The sequence below is a fragment of the Myotis daubentonii genome, chromosome 6 (genome assembly GCF_963259705.1).
Source record: "Myotis daubentonii chromosome 6, mMyoDau2.1, whole genome shotgun sequence".
NCBI lineage: Eukaryota > Metazoa > Chordata > Mammalia > Chiroptera > Vespertilionidae > Myotis > Myotis daubentonii.
Genome location: NC_081845.1, coordinates 13,336,114 through 13,352,941, shown reverse-complemented (window position 1 = coordinate 13,352,941; position 16,828 = coordinate 13,336,114). Strand labels below are relative to the sequence as shown.

Sequence of the window (16,828 nt, the reverse complement as noted above, 5' to 3'; positions counted from 1 at the left end):
ACAATATCTACATAAAATTTTCATTGTGCACATATATCATTCCTGTGAAATGGGTAGGAAAAAGTAGGTAGTGTTACTAGCCTCATTCTCCGGAGTATAAAATGAAAGTTCTTGGAAATTTAAATCATAACCAAGTTTTAAAATGCTAATAAGACAAAGAAAATTAATCTAGAACCTCAGATTCCTGCCTTTTAATGGGACACGCTTTCTACCGCACTGGTACTCATGAAATACAAAGGTGACACAATGCTGGTACATGGACACAGATGCCCCAGGAGACAGGGAACACACAATAGTAACAATGTTTGCGCACCAAAGAGCTCTGTGTTCCAGCTCTCTTACATACTAGCTTTGTGAGCCTCAGCAAATCTCTTACTATTTTTTTTTTTAATTCTCACCTGAGGATATTTTTCCATTGATTTTTAGAGAGAGTGGAAGGGAGAGAGAGAGAGAAACATCGATGTGAAAGAGATACATCTATTGATTGCCTTCCCACATGCCCTGACCAGGGCCAGGAATCGAGCCTGCAACTGAGGTACATGCCCTTGACCAGAATTGAACCTGGGACCCTTCAGTTTGCAGGCCGATGCTCTTCCCACTGAGCCAAACCGGCTAGGGCTCAGCAAATCTCTTAAACTCCCTGTAATTCAGTTTCTTCATCTGTAAACTGGAAATTGTTTTTATTTAATGCAGACTCAGATACTAGTTTAGTACATATACTATTATTTGATACTGCATTAAATATCAGATCCAGAATATGAAAAAGAAGAATGAAAAGCAAGATAGAGGTACGAAATAGGCATATTGTCCTGGGCATTTTCATCTCAGTTATGTCCCTATTTATTTCTATAGAGAGTGATCCTTTTTATAAAGTGAACACATAAACTATGCACTTGCATAACGTATGCAATTAACATGCAGCATAAAGAGCAGCCATTTAAAATTCCTAACCTTTTACATAGGCAGCAAAAACATAAAATTTAGGATATAACAAATATTAGAATAAGGTAACACTTAGATGCATATTTGATTCTATGTCAAATATACATCGGTTTTATTATAAATACATTGTTTTCTATATGAAATGGGAATGATATTATTGTTTTCACTTTCCAGATAAAATAACTTTTGTTCCAATTAAATTGCTTACATGTTAAGGTCTTGGGCTTAGAAACCATTGTGTGCTAAAAACTCAAAAATTCTTATTCTAGATAATCATATTTCATGGTCTTTGGCACAGCTGATATGAAAAAATTACTTGCAGTTCCATTTCTCATCAATTCTTTTCAAGTACATTTATATCATAACGTCAATCTCACATAAAGCCAGAGCAAGTGCCTCTTTTTACTATCCCAACACATACTGTTCTATCATTGAAATATCAGTACACAAGGCTTTAAATCTCAAGCACGTTCCTTTTACTGGATTCATAAAGTTCAATGTGATTTCTTAAATATAATATGCAAAAGAGAATTCCACTATTACTGTGAAATCCAAATTCCAAGGTGAACATTTTAACAACTACCAATGTCTCATGACTATTGAGTGTGGACATTTATGCTCTGGTTCAGCTGAAACTCATAGAGCCAGAAGTCATACACACTTCCATACAAAGCAAATCGTCCAGGAAAATAAACCCCTAAGTAGCAGGCAACCCTTAAATAGAAGCCATTTCAAAGCTGCAAAAATCACCACCATTAAGTTAGAAATAGGATCTACTTAGAGAGCCGCGTCAGGGTCAGCATCAATCTCATGAGATGACAGAGAGCCTTCCCACTCAGTTAATCCTGCTACAGAAAAGGCACTCTTCCAGAAAGAGAGGAGTCCATGCAAATCATAATAAGGATCAGTAACTCTACTCACAACATCACAGGAAGAACACTGGCAGGCACAGAGGGCTCCTCAAGTGACATGCGAGAGAGAGGAAGGACAGCATGCAACATATGCACCAAATAATGAAGTAAAATGGGTTTATCTGGGGGGAAATGTTCTCTCCTTCTTTTTTGGTAACTACGTGAATTTCAACTTTTAAAAAGTAAAATCTTACTCAACCTTTTAACTAGTTGAAATGTAACAATAAAATATCATTTTTTACTTATGATTCTTGCAAAAATTAAAAAGAGCTATGGATCCCCATGATGGTGAATGTGTAAAATAACAAGAGTTCTGATAGCTGGAATATAAATCAGACAAGCTTTCCACATGGCAGTGTTGCAATGTATCACAACAATCTAAATGTGCATGGTCACAACAATTTCACTTTGGGATTTCTCATATGGAAACAAACAAAAAATGCAAGGATACATGTCAATGTGAAGTTCAGGTAGGGCACTGTTTCATTAGTAAAATTTGAAACAACCTAAAAGTTGTCTAATAAAGAGGTTTTTTTAAAATATGTTTTTACTGATTTGTGAGAGAGAGAGAGAGGAAGGGAAAGGGGGAGAGAGAAACATCGATTGGCTGCCTCCTGCATGCCTCTTACTGGAGACTGAGCCTGCAACCCAGGTATGTGCCCTGATCAGGAATGCAAGCAGGGACCTTTTGGTGCATGATCAGACAATCAACCAACTGAGCCACATGGGCCAGGGCCAAGAAAGAGTTTTCAAAATAAATTAAGAGTCTATCTGCACAGCTCTGTGTCTGCTCTGCACTGGGAGCAGCTCTCCTCATCCCCTGAAAACGTCCGCCTGCACCAAGTTTATCTCCACCCGCTCCTTGGACAGGAGCACCTCTCAGCTGAGCGGTGCTGAAACAAGCCACGACACTGACAGATGGGAGCCTCAGCAGCTTGGCAGCGCCATGTCCCCTGACCTCACTTATTTCTAGCCGCAGCTTCCAAACCAGCACCATTTCAAGGGACATAGACACAGCAGCCAAGTTCATCGGAGCTGAGGCTGCCGCAGTAGAGGGGGCAGGCTCTGGGGCTGGAATTGCAACTGTGTTGGGAGCCTCATCATTGCTTATTCCAGAAACTCTTCTCTGAAGCATCAGCTCTTCTCCTACACCATTCTGGGCTTTGCCCTCTCAGAGGCCCTGGGGCTCTTTTGCCCTGTAGTGGCCTTTCTCGTCCACTTCGCCATGTGACGGAGCTGTCTCCACCTCCCATAGTTCTTTTTCTTGTTGCCCTGTATGTTCCTTTTCTTGCACCTCCCCAGGCAGCCTGGGGAAAGTGGTTGGCTCGGGGTTTGACAGAGGGAAGACAAATAAATACTGTATTAGTAAGAAAAAGAGATATATCCACACAGCAGACTACTATGCAGCTGTTAGAAAGGATCGGGTAATTGGTAGGTATTAGTTTATCGTTTTCTGAATGGAGACTATAGGTCAGTATGCATTCATATAAAAAAAAATACATATTTGAATGTGCAATGCAGGACGCTAGAAAGAAAAACGCTTTTCTAATAATTGTTCATCTCTAAAAAGTGGGATTATTGGGCCCCTAACAATCTCCCACACTTTTGCAGACCTGAAGATTAGACCAAAGCAACCAAAAGGCCACACGGGGCAAGGTAAGATGCCCATGCAGGCACACACATGCTGCTGGCCATTTTATTATTGTATTTTGCATCAGATATTTCTAGATGTTTGGGGTACATTCATGATATAATGAGTTCTTTGGCAGGGAAATAACGTACAAGTTCAAGATCACCTAACATTTTATACTACCGTCAGTGGATTACCATTTGGGGCAAATGATAGAGAAATTACCCAAGTTTGTATCATACTATATATTAACAAATATATCACCCTTGAATCTGGCAGCACTATCTTTCATAAGCTTTCCTTTCCTGAATGTAGGAATGACACTCAGCCAGACGTGGAACTATTTTTTTTTTAATATATTTTTATTGATTTCAGAGAGGGAGGGAGAAGGTGAGAAAGATAGAAACATCAGTGATGAGAGAGAATCATCAATCGGCTGCCTCCTGCATGCCCCACACTGGGGATCGAGCCCGCAACCCAGAGATGTGCCCTGACCAGGAATTGAACTGTGACTTCTTGATTCATAGGTGGACGCTCAACCACTGAGCCAAGCCATCTGGGCGGACCTATTCTTTAATACACAGGCAAATAAAAGAATAAAATAGGGAAACACACACCGTGCCCAAATGATTACAAGTGCTTTTGAAGTTTTAGGTCGCAATTTCTACTAACAGCTCTTCTCTGTGTCTCTCTGTCTCACTATCTCTTTCTTTCTCTGTGATATAAGCGATAATGTTATAGTTGAAATTGGCTTTCCAACTCTGAACTATAGCTTATCTTTATTCTTAAAAGTTAAAAATGACACAATATAGATTCCAAGTTTCCTTCGCCCAGCTCTAAAAAGAAGAGAAGAGTGAACAAATTTCAAACACACAGGAGATAAGATCAGGCAGAAGAAGACATAATGCAGAGTTGCAAGAGATTCCTTCCTTTTGTCAGAGGTGTTTCTGCAGGGCGTCTCCATTCTCCTCCTCTGTGAACCTAATAAATGTCTTAACTATGTCACTCATACAATGATACTGGGAGAAAGGTTCTGGCAGGCCCACTCTAAGATGTGACTAGAGTACCTCCGAAAATAAATATTATTTTGCTTCATCTCATTAATCTTGGCCATTTCTTCCTTCCCTTCAGCCAGCCTGACTCAGAAAGGCAAGTACTTTATCCATGTGACACAGTTATAGGGAAATTGCCACTCAGACTTTGAAAATGAGTCTTTTCCATTTTCTGACAACCATTTATCTCTCCGCCATCAGGCAGTATCTAAGAATTTTTATGTGTGTTTTATCTTAAAGATGAGTTCCTGCTGAATCTCAGGGCCTGTCCATATATTTTTACGTTTGAAGGAAATAGTAACTTTCCAAAACAGCGACATTTTCTTTTTCTACGGTCATACTATCATTTAAAACAATTATCCAAAACCTTTGGCAAGCTACTGTATTCCCCTGTTTACAACATGACCTCATTCCTAACTAATTCACAAAAACGTGTTTCAAATGAACTAAACATCAAATGAATTAAAAATGTAACGCTCCAAGCAGACAGGAAAATTGAAAAATTATTATTAGCTTTAAATAATCACAAATAACAAAATTATAATTATTAATGTTGAATGTTTAATTTCAAATTCCCCCTCCTAAATTTTCAGTTTTATACTTTCTTATAAAGATATATGCCAAAAGGTATCTAATGTTTATTAGCCTCTCCTGCATTCCAACTTTTAAAATTATTATCATTTCTCCTTACTCATTCTTGTGTCCTCTTCACTGTAATTTGTCTTAGCCTTCTTAGTTCTTTCCCTTGACCTCCAACCACACTTATTTGTAAAGTACAGCATTTTTGCTATTTCAGGGGATTTTTATCCATAAATTGATGATTCTTTGTTGTTCGGCTTGTATTTTAATGAGAATCCATAAACTGCTTATTTGTTACTATAGTCTACTTTATTTCCCCCACAATATTAGATGCGTCCAAAAATCGTTTTGCTCTCTGTGACATGTCCAAACCTTGACTGACCAGGTTTCCCCTTCATTCAAAAGATTTTGTATCAATCAATCCCTCAATTCATATCAACTTAAGCCAACTTAAACAAAGAGTTTGTTATGTGAAAAGTTTCTTATGAGATCCACTGTGGCAAACACTTCTTTTTCCCTACAGCTTCTATTTTCCACTCATCCGACAGACCTCTCCTCCCTTCACCCTGCTCTGTGCAACTGAGAGCTGATCTCCATCAACAGGCTCCCTTGCCCTCTGCTTTCTAGTTGGGGGGATCATTCAAGGAGAAGCATTAGCAAGAGATTGGAGGGTAGGAGAGAAGTAAAGTTGAAGTCATGCCCTAACCTGTTTGGCTCAGTGGATACAGCATTGGCCCCTCAGACTGAAGGGACCTGGGTTCGATTCCAGTCAAGGGAATGTACCTCGGTTGCAAGTTTATCCCTGGCCCTGATTGGAGTGCATGTGTTTTGTGGGGGGAGGCAACCAATAGATGTGTCTCTCTTATGCCATTTCTCTCTGTGTGTCTCTCCCTCTCCTCTCTCTCTCTCTCTCTCTCTCTCTCTCTCTCTCTCTCTCTCTCTCTCACTCACACACACACACACACACACACACACACACACACACACACACATTCTATTGTATATCTCTTCACTATGTCATAACCACTCTTATGCCTTACCACCTGACTGTACCTGGGACCCTCCCCTGGCCTACACTACCTCTCCCCTCCCTTAGAAGCCCAGCCCATCTTCCAAGTTTCTATTCAAGCTCTGCTTGCCCAATGCTCCTTCCCTGGCTACTCTAGCTCTCAAATTTTTCTATCCCTGACCTCCTAGAGCTCTTTCACACACCACCACTCATTTTTGCTTTGCCTGTACATGTCTTGCTTCTCCAGGAAGAATTCATTTCCTTATGATGAGAGACTGTTCTTTGAACTGCCTCTGTACTTCTCACAGCATCTAGCTAGCTCTCATATATACTTAACCTAGGTGGAATACCTTTCCTTCAAACCCCATGCCCTTTCTTCAAGGCTCATTTCAAATTCCACATTCTCTAAGTATTCTTTGAGTTCAAATTGAGGTTGTTTGTATCTTACTCTGCACTGCCATAACACTTTGCTTGTACTTTTAATATATAATTCTTTCTTCTGTGAAACATAATCAGCTGCTTATGTATTTTTCTTCTCTACTCTCGTTAGATTATAAGATCTTAGAAGGCATGTTCGTCTTTGCAGCCTTTGTTGTATTTGTGCTCTGCATAAGCCTGGCCCTTGGTTTTGCATTGCATGAAGGAATGGATGAAGAAAAAAAAATGGTAATAACTGAAACTTTGTACAGAAAAGGTAACATGAAAGAAAATGTGACCAATAATGGGAAGAAGCCTTAAGTAGGTCTCAGCTCTACCACTGACTACCTGTGGGATCTGGGAAAGTGAAGTAACTGCTTTAAACATGAATTTTATCATTTGTAAAAATTTGTGGGTGTAATAAATGTTAATAAATAACATGCTTTATAATACAAACGCTGCAGTGTTTGAATCTCAATGTTGCCAATTACCACTTGGGAAAGTAATCAAACTATAACAAGTTTATTTTCTCACTTGTAAAATAATTATAGTACAAAATGATAGCCTACCTCATAGTGTTATTCTGAAGATTTAATAAAATAATGTCTATAATGATCTTAGAAAAGACCTAGAATTAGAAAGCTTGGTGTGCCTGGCGGTTGGAAGATTATTACTATCACTACTATTGTTGTTGTTGTTATTATTATTATCAAGATCCCTTTCATGTTTAGAAATCAGTGATTCTATAATGGCACTTTCAATGGCATCACCAATCTCTGAACAAATGCTTTTCTTAATGATCAAGTCAATACTGAACTGATCATTTGTCTAACCATTAACATAAATAGATGTTCTGATGGTTACTTATAATTTTTAATCTGTTGGTTCGCTACAATGAGAAGCTTATAGGAAAATTAAAATGAACTTAAACATCAGGAGCTGGTCTTAAATATTCTAGCTAAGCCAAGAGACTGATCAAAATGACCACAATCATAATAATTTAAGAATCCATGTTGATGGTAGCATAGCACAATATGTTAAATCAATTTATTTGGGTTCACATTTCAGATCGACAATTATTGCTATGGGAACTGGGGTCTTGCACAAATTGCTAAGCTCTTTGAGCTACAGTTTCTTCATCTGCAGAATGTGATAGTAATTATTGCAAAATCAAAAAGTTATGAGCATTAATTTAACACATGTAATGAGTGTCTGGCATATAGCAAACACGCACTATATGTTGGCTATTATCATTATCCATGTATGTACTCTGCCTGAAAAGCCTTACAAATAGAAGGTATTATCATTACTGCTACCATCATAGCTCATGCAAGACTGTTGTGTGGAAATGCTAATTAGAGAAGGAAATACATGTTAGAATAAGAAGGAGAAAGAACCAAGGTTAGATTACAGAAACAGAAGTTAAATTAGTACATTTCAGGAAAATTTTTGCAAATTATATAAACCTTGAAGTGAAGTGGAGAGAGAAAGATGAAAAATAGAGCCCCAGGCAGGCCTGGAGGAGGGATAGGGAACAAACGAGGAGAGAGCAGGGGAATCGTTTGCACTTTTTAAATAAGCTCAGGCCAAGCTGCTCTGTGCATACGCCATTGCTGGTTTTCCTGCTATAGCATCACACCTATGATGCCCACATTAGAATAATAAAATATAGATGCACATGAGTAATCATGGCTGACATAAGCATAGTTCTTTGAGAATCATCTAGGAAGAACACCTAGAAGAATTTGTGTCTCAAAGAATGATGTCATGAAAAAGAAGAATACGACATATTATAAAAGGTTACGTTGAGCCTGTTATTGGAGAATATCCTGAGGCTACTGACCTATAGCTCCTTCCAAATACTTTGGTTAGCATCAGCATGAAGCAATAAACCCCAAGTTATATATCCATGCTTTCTTAACTGGCCGTCTAGCCAATGTTGATGCTTAGACGTCAACACAGATGTCAAAGAAACACAATTGAAGAAAAGTAGATGTTCACTCTCTTTGCTGGCCTGCTTTTCCACACCCCCTCACCATAACCCACCACCATCACCTGTCCAGGGTTGGGTGCAGCCAGGAATAACAGAGAAAGGAACAACATACTCTAACTATGTACGGTCCCCTGAAAGGGTAGGAAAGATTGACAAGAAAATCAAGGCCACTGATAATGTATTCATCTAGTTTCCCAAAGGAGGTCACCAAAAACAAAAATCCGCGTGACACATGTAGCAAATTAATTTTAATTGAGAATAATTGTTAAACCCTTCAAAGAAGAGTGGGTGCTATTCACATAAAGTTTTAAAGATAAAACAAGATTCCAAGAAGCTTCCCATTTGCATAGGACCATTATAGACTAAACTCTCTTCCTCTGCCAAACCTATTTTCTCCCTCTAATTTCTCCTCTCAGATTCCTGATTAACGTGTGATTTTATGCACTACGAGGGCACTTTGATAGAAAAGTTTAAGAACCATAAAGATGTTGTTTCCTTCGCATCATACAGACAAATATCCTTGGATGAATGTGTTGGTGCAGAATGAAAAGTTTCTCACTTCCCACATGGTGTTTGTTTTTTTTCTTTTTTAATAAGCAACAGCTCAAAAGCTTTTTCCTCTACCCCATGGCTCTGCAGTTCTGCATCTGTCACTGCCTTTGTGTTACTACATTTGTAAATTTCCCTCTTTTGAAAGTCACAATCTGTCCTTCACCAAACACACCATCTAGCAGCTTTCCCTGATGAGAGTATATAAATCTCACTATTTGGGCTTTCTGATTAGACAAAGGCGAATATAATACCCCTTACCTGTTTCTCCCCTCAATGAGATGGAAAATTGCTGGTTTTATCCATGTGTCAGGAGCCACTAGTGCGGAGCTGGCTGTCCTTCCATCCTGCTACTTGGCTGTAATCTTTTCCAGAGTATCCCCCTTTTCCTTAACGACTTCCTAGGATTTGGTACAGAGACATCATCCCATCAAGCTGTAGCCCATTTTGTAAGCATGTAGTCATTTTGGATTTTTCAACCAATAAAGCACTCAAGACAGTCTTCTCTTTTAACTAAATATTTAGATTATATGAATTTGGTGCTATTTGATGTAAAAGAGCACAAACTAAATCATAAGTATGGACTTCACTCAAAGTACCTAACTTTCTTTTTAATCCTCACCCAAGGATATTTTTCCATTGTATTTTTTGTTTTTGTTTTTTTAGATAAGCGTAGAATGGAAGGAGGGAGGGGAGAAGAGACAGAGAGAAAGAGAGAGAGAGAGAGAGAGAGAGAGAGAGAGAGAGAGAGAGAGAGAGTCAGAGAAACATTGGTGTGAGAGAGACACATTGAGGGTTTGCCTCTTGCATGTGCCTGGGAATGAACTGCAACCCAGGTATGTGCCCTTGACCAGCAATTGAACCTGTGACCCTTTGGTGTGCAGGCCAACACTCTAACCACTGAGCACACTGGCCAGGGCAAAGTACTTAACTTTTACGGCCAGTTTCTACCTGCTTATGGTGGCTCTTAAAACCATTAAATACTGCCAAAACCGGTTTAGCTCAGTGGATAGAGCGTCGGCCTGCGTATTGAAAGGTCCCAGGTTCGATTCCGGTCGAGGGCATGTACCTTGGTTGCGGGCATATCCCCAGTGGGAGATGTGCAGGAGGCAGCTGATTGATGTTTCTCTTTCATCGATGTTTCTGACTATCTATCTCTCTCCCTTCCTCTCTGTAAAAAAATCAATAAAATATATTTTAAAAAAACCATTAAATACTTGTGTGTTTTAATTTTGTTTAGAATTTATCACTGATATCTACAGGAGAGTTCTTTTTTTGAAATATATTTTTATTGATTTCAGAGAGGAAGGGAGAGGGAGGGATAGATAGAAACATCAATGATGAGAGAGAATCATTGATCAGCTGCCTCCTGCACACACCCTACTGGGGATCAAGCCTGAAACCCAGGCAATGTGCCCGTGACTGGAATCGAACCCAGAACCCTTCATTCCACAGGCCGACGCTCTATCCACTGAGCCAAACCAGCTAGGGCTGCAGGACAGTTCTTGTGATAATCTACTCTCCCATTATTGACCAGCAATTTCCTTTATTTATTTTTTTTATGACAGTGACTTGGTGAAACAAACAGTATTTCTAGTATCTAGTATACAGTAACCTTTATATTGTCATAAAAGTTTGAAGTGGGTGAGATCAAGGGTCACTGGTTAAGAACATAATGTGACTTTCAAAATAAGGAGATTTACAAATGTAGTAACCCAGAGGGGTATAGTTTGTTCTGCTGGTTTATTTTTCAAACAAGAAAATTTGAACATTAACATGTTCAAATACCTTTTCCTGCCAAGTCAACAACATCATCAAATAGATTGACAAGGTGAAAGAGCACTCAGGGGATTCTAAGGCGAACCAAATAACACCCTTATGCATAAAGACTGTTAAATAAATGAAAATCATCTCTCAGGCAAATAGGGCTGGTCCCCAGCATCAATTTAGTCCCTTCTGCCTAAAAATAAGGTTATTTCCTTCTCTTTAAGATATGCAAATTCTTGCTCCCACTGGTTCCTTTGGTAATACTTTTTTTCTTCTCCCAGCTGGGTCTGAGGCAGCAATGAAACAGAAGAGAAAAAGAAGGCCATCAGTTTGAACTTAGGAACAAGGTTCCAGGTTAATCACCCTTGGAAAGGTGTTGCAGGAATTTGAGTCAGAGCTGTTACCATCATCACCGAGCCATCATCCCATGGTGCAGGCAGGACAGAAGGCAGAAACGTGGTGACACAATATCCACACTCGTTAAAGATCAATAGATGGTTTTAAACACAAATAGCTAATGAATATTTTTTGGTGGCAGCAAGGGGCATGAATAAGTGTTATCGTGGGTGAATTTGGTACCTAAAATAGAGAAAATATAGTGCAGGACACATAAAACAAAGGCATTTTCAATGCTGGAGATAACATCGTTTCAGACCTCCTGCCTTTAAATCCTAGAACCATCATCTTCTAGTCATATGATTTGGGGAAAGTCCTTTAATCTATCTGTGCTATGACATCTGGGAACAGGGGTGACAGGACCAGGACTCAGTCTCCAGATGTCCCAATTCACTGACAGATACCTGAGTCCTCATGCTATTTGACCTTTTCTTTTTTTAATTTCTTTATTGATTAAGTTATTACATATGTGTCCTTATCCCCACATTACCGCCCCCCCCCAACCTCCCTACTCATGACCTCACCCCCCTGCTGTCTGTGTCCATCAGTTAGGCCTATATGCATGCATATAAGTCCTTTGGTTGATCTCTCCCCCTTACCCCCATCCTCCCCTACCTTCCCTCTGAGGTTTGACGGTCTGATTGATGCTTCTCTGTCTCTGGATCTGTTTTTGTTCATCAGTTTATGTTGTTCATTATTTGGCCTTTGCAGTTCCACTCTGGCCATCTCAGACTTTCCTTTATATATTCATATTTCCTATTATTTTACTCTCTGCATCTCCAACTGTTTTTTCTCTCCTGAATTAAACCTACATATTTCCAGTTCCTTTTAAAACCTAAATTACATGAACTTTTAAGCCAGTCAATCTACCTTCATTCCAAAGACTGCTGCTCTCAGGAAACCATTGGTTCATTTGAAACTTTCTATATTCCAACAGATGTTTCGTATTTATTTATGTAAGTAACCAGACACTACTGCTATCAGCACTTTAACAGCACTCTATCTAAGTATTCCATATTCCTACTTTGCTAAAGGCGATATCAAAAAAATGGCACTGAAAACACAAATAAAGGGAAATAAACACAAAAGTGTCTTTTGATAGCTTACAAAACCTGTTCAGAAGAGCAGGCGCTTTTAATTAGGAATGCTGCAGGCCTGCAGGAGCAGCAAAATGGGATTCCTTAGAACATAATAGGATGTGCTGATTCACAGGCAGGAGCAGTAAGACCTGGAATCTGCCCATCCACACCCGCGATTCTGGCCCTTCCAATTTCATTTCTGAAACATCAGCCTTAATGGGAGCCTTTGCACCAAGCCTGGCCTCTTCGAGAGGAAACACAGATGTAACTTTTCAGTTTGCAAGACAGCATAATTGTGTAATTCTTGTTTGGTGGTAAAGAACACAGTGTACCCTCGTCCAGAAAGCTCTTCTTGTCCATCTAGGATCATGAGGACTGTGTATGTCATCTCGTTGGTTGGAATCCTTTAGGCCTATACGACAAATCATTTGAAATGTTCAACACACCAGCATGAAAAACAAATGGCTGGGTTTATTTTGCAAAGGAGACAATAAAGGGAAGGGGTACTTTTCTTAAGGAAAGTGTTTTTTCTTACATGCTTAGGTTTACATGGCCTGGGGGTTCTACACCTCACATGAGTTGTTGCTGGGAAATACTTCCCAACACAGATACACAGAGTCACTGCCGGTCTGATATCAGGCTTAGAACTCGAGGTGTAACTTTCACAAGGCCAGTTATCTTTGGGTACTACTGGCCTCAACAGGCCATCTTAAATGTTAGCCTTACACTGCAGCCTTCCTTGGAGCCCCCGCAGGAAAAATAGGAAGGGCCACACTGCGCCTATGACCAAAACCACTGTAAACGGCGACCTGTGGTATTTGAATGTTTCCACTCAACGCAAAAACAATTTCTTATGAGGCAAGCACTTGCTTCTGCCTATGAGACCAGCCTCTATGGATTGCAATAGAAGTACCAGACATCAGTCACAACATACTTCAGTTTTAGTGATTTCTAACAGTGCCTTAAGAGTATTCCTGGACACAATCAAAACCACAAGCAAAACATGGTACCCTAAATGACTCTTCTTCCTCTGCCATATAAACCCATTGTGATGGTTAACTTTGTGGGTCAACTTGACTGGGCCAAGGGATGCCCAGGTAGCTGGTTACACATTATTTCTGGGTGTGTCTGTGAAGGTGTTTCTACAAAGGCCATGAACCTCATTTTCCTCCAGTAATAAAAGAAGGGATTTTTACCTTCAGAGTTTATTTTATCATCACCTAGCTATTCTTCTGAAAGAGGAAAACAGACTAAATATAAATAATGGAAAGTTTCAATTAACTGGGTCCTACTTAATCCAGGTTTTATTCATTTTAAACCATTTCATTACAAACTGTTAATTGGTATGACTGTTTTAGAACTTATCCCATATGGTGCCTTCAGTTCTCTAAGCTGAATTGATCTCAAAATGAAGAACTCTGTGAATTCAATCTAAGAGGTACACTCGGGTCTTAGAACCAAGATGTCGTTTTAGTCTCCCATGTTTTTGAGGTAGTGTCTTTTCCTATATTTTTATTTTTAAAAATCCAATTTGAGCTTTTTGCCTCATGTCCTCATCTCAGACAGCATTGCTTTTTAAAAGAGAAAAAAATATATATTTTCCCTTAGAAAACCTCACTCATAATGCCGCCAACGGGCCTTTCATTTTACTGGTTGCCTGGCTGACTAGGATATTGGAAATAAGCGAAGATGGGAAAATAACAAGGAGCTAGTTTCTGCTGAGGGGAACAAATTCTGCAGTTATGAAGTTGTAAGGAAAAGCACAATGAAAAATAATCTTAGTATTACAGAAGAAAGCAATTCTCAGCAGCAAAGCAGTAACAAAGAACCAAAAATCTTAGAAAACACTCAAAACAGGCAGCAATAGCACGAAAGCATTACAGTATTTTAAATTGCAAGGTGACTTGAGTGATACAGGCTCTGTCTTGAGAACTCTTGAGATTCGTTCTCAGATATGTTTTATTTGCTTTTCCATTTTTCCCCCTCTGAGTGATTATCTCATCTTTGTAGACCTTCTACCTTTATATCACAGCAACAGGGAAAGACAAGATATTCATTCATAAAGATTCCTTTTGTATTTCTACTATGAAGGATAATCATGTGTTAGCATACGATGGGAACTTATGACTTAAAATATTTACATGGCAGTCTCTCTGCTGTAAAGTTAGGCTTTAAAATGCAAATTACAGGAATGAACTAGATTTTTTAAAATATATTTTTATTGATTTCAGAGAGAGAAAGGGAGTGCGAGAGAGAGAGAGAAACATCAATGATGAGAGAGAATCACTGATGGGCTGCCTCCTGCATGCTCCCCTACTGGGGACTGAGCCCACAACTCCGGCATGTGCTCTGACCGGAACCGAACCGTGACCTCCTGGTTCATAAGTCAACGCTCAACCACTGCACCCACACTGGCCAGGCAGAATTAAGTAGATTTTTTTATATGAAGCAAATATATTTCAAATTTTGGTAATACAATAAGAAAAGCAATTAATTTAGAAAATCGAACAATTGGCAATTCTGCTTGACTTTATATTTTACATCAGTGGTTCCATACAAAACAAGGAGAATATTGTTGTTTATATGCTTTTCAAATAACTACAAACAGAAAGTGTAGGCCACCTAAATGCTTCTTCCTATATGGAAAAAAAGGCAATAGCAATGACATAAAAGCAATAGTTACTTTTTGTTAGATAGTATCTGTGTTTAAGATACCAAAAATGCTCTTTGATGCCACATTAACCAAAGGTATTTTAATAATATTTTACAAGCTGAATAGGTGTCAAGGATATCTTTCTTTTACTGATGAGAAAATGGGGCAGACCCGGTTCTGTGAGTGAGCCAAGATCAAATGTCAGTAAACAAACAATCTCAAAATCAGAGCCTTTCTAGTCTCAATTGACAGTCCCAGCCCAAAAGGTCAATTCTCTGAGTATTAAGTGAGAGAATCACCAAGAGCATTAAGGCTCAAGGTTTATAGGCTCTGAGTTTAGTTCTATTTTTTATTCTTCTTGAGACCTTTTGTTCTCCAAGGGAAAATTAGAATATTTGTCTTATAACATCATCTGAAAGTTCTAATTAAATACTGGTTATCTGCAAGGGGAAAAATATTTCAAATGTGTATGACTCCATTAAACTCATATCTGCTTTACAACTGATTCCTTACTCCACGGTTAGCACATACATGTGTTAGGCTGATGTAAGGAAGGCGTTTTGAGGTAAGCCTGTGAAAGAAATTGCATACCTCCCGGAAAGCAATCCACATGCATCAACACTTTCTTGGCTTGCAGATTCCGAGCTCTAAAATCCCATTCAAAGGAATCATTTGTGCTTTTGACATTAACGGCAAGACAGGTTCAAGCCTTTATAAATGAAGAAAATAGCTATGAGAATTTTGCTGTGTAGAATTGTAGCTATTACAGATTTTCAATTAACCTTTGTGCCTACTTGGCAAATACTGTAATGGTCAGACTCCAGTGCCATAGACTATGTCACAGTGTACAAGATACAGCTAAAGATTTATCCAAGACCTAAAGACAATTCCTTCAAAGAAAAAAATATAAAAATCATGCTAATCGTTTACTTGTATAGAACTGTTGATAGAAAAAGGAAAAGTTTTCTGCTCCTGATAAATACCTATTATACTCTATGCAGTATTAAATATCATTCATTTATCCAAGCATAATATCATCATTAAATAATATTGTAATCCAAGTATAAGCAGAGTATTGAGCTTAAGTACTGTACAAATCACATGAAGAAGACATAATCCCTTTCCTTCTGGAGCTCAAAAGGATGTTAACACTGTTCTATGTATTGAAAGCCACGCATCTGTACAATAAGCAAATAAATGACACTAGGAAGGATATGAAACATTCTTTACATTCTTTTCAAAGCTACTTATCTGTGTCTGAATATATTTATCCCTAAAACTGTGCATAAGAAAAAGAGAAATGGCTCTTTCCTGCTCTGAGATGTTAGTTCTTAAATTTACTCTTTTCCAATGTCAAGAAGGATCAATATGAAGCACAAGGGACACCCAGTGAACTGCAAGGTAGGCAACGCCTTTGATATTTACTAGTTTCGCCTTATCAGTCAGCCAGTGAAGGGCATTCTTTTCTCCGGAAGCCATCTTCTCTTGAGTCTCGGAATCCATGTGATTACCTTTCAGGTATCTGATGCATCCACTTGAGTCACTGGGCTCCAGAGCTCTTTTATTCCTATAAAGTGCTCCTCTCCTTGATAAACCAGAAAACGGCTTGCCTTCTCCTTCTCATTTATTTCCTAAAGAGCCCATTTTCTTTAAAAGAATGTTCCATTCAGATGCTAAATCAACAGATTGGGTAATAATCTCTTAATGGGGGCTGTTCTTATAAAGAATGCAAGCATTCCTAAGCAGGAAGTTAATACAAGGGAAAAAGAATGAGAAGTACTATGTGTCCTAACTAAACCAAGTTCATTTCAGAAGCAGAAAAATTCATCAAGAGCTTCACGACAAGAAACA

General features: G+C 38.8%; 1 pseudogene; it reads left to right on the top strand.

Moving 5' to 3' along the window:
* The first annotated feature begins 757 nt into the window (after nt 1–757).
* Nucleotides 758–3,111, top strand: LOC132236655 (ATP synthase F(0) complex subunit C2, mitochondrial-like; annotated as a pseudogene).
* Nucleotides 3,112–16,828: the final 13,717 nt, after the last annotated feature.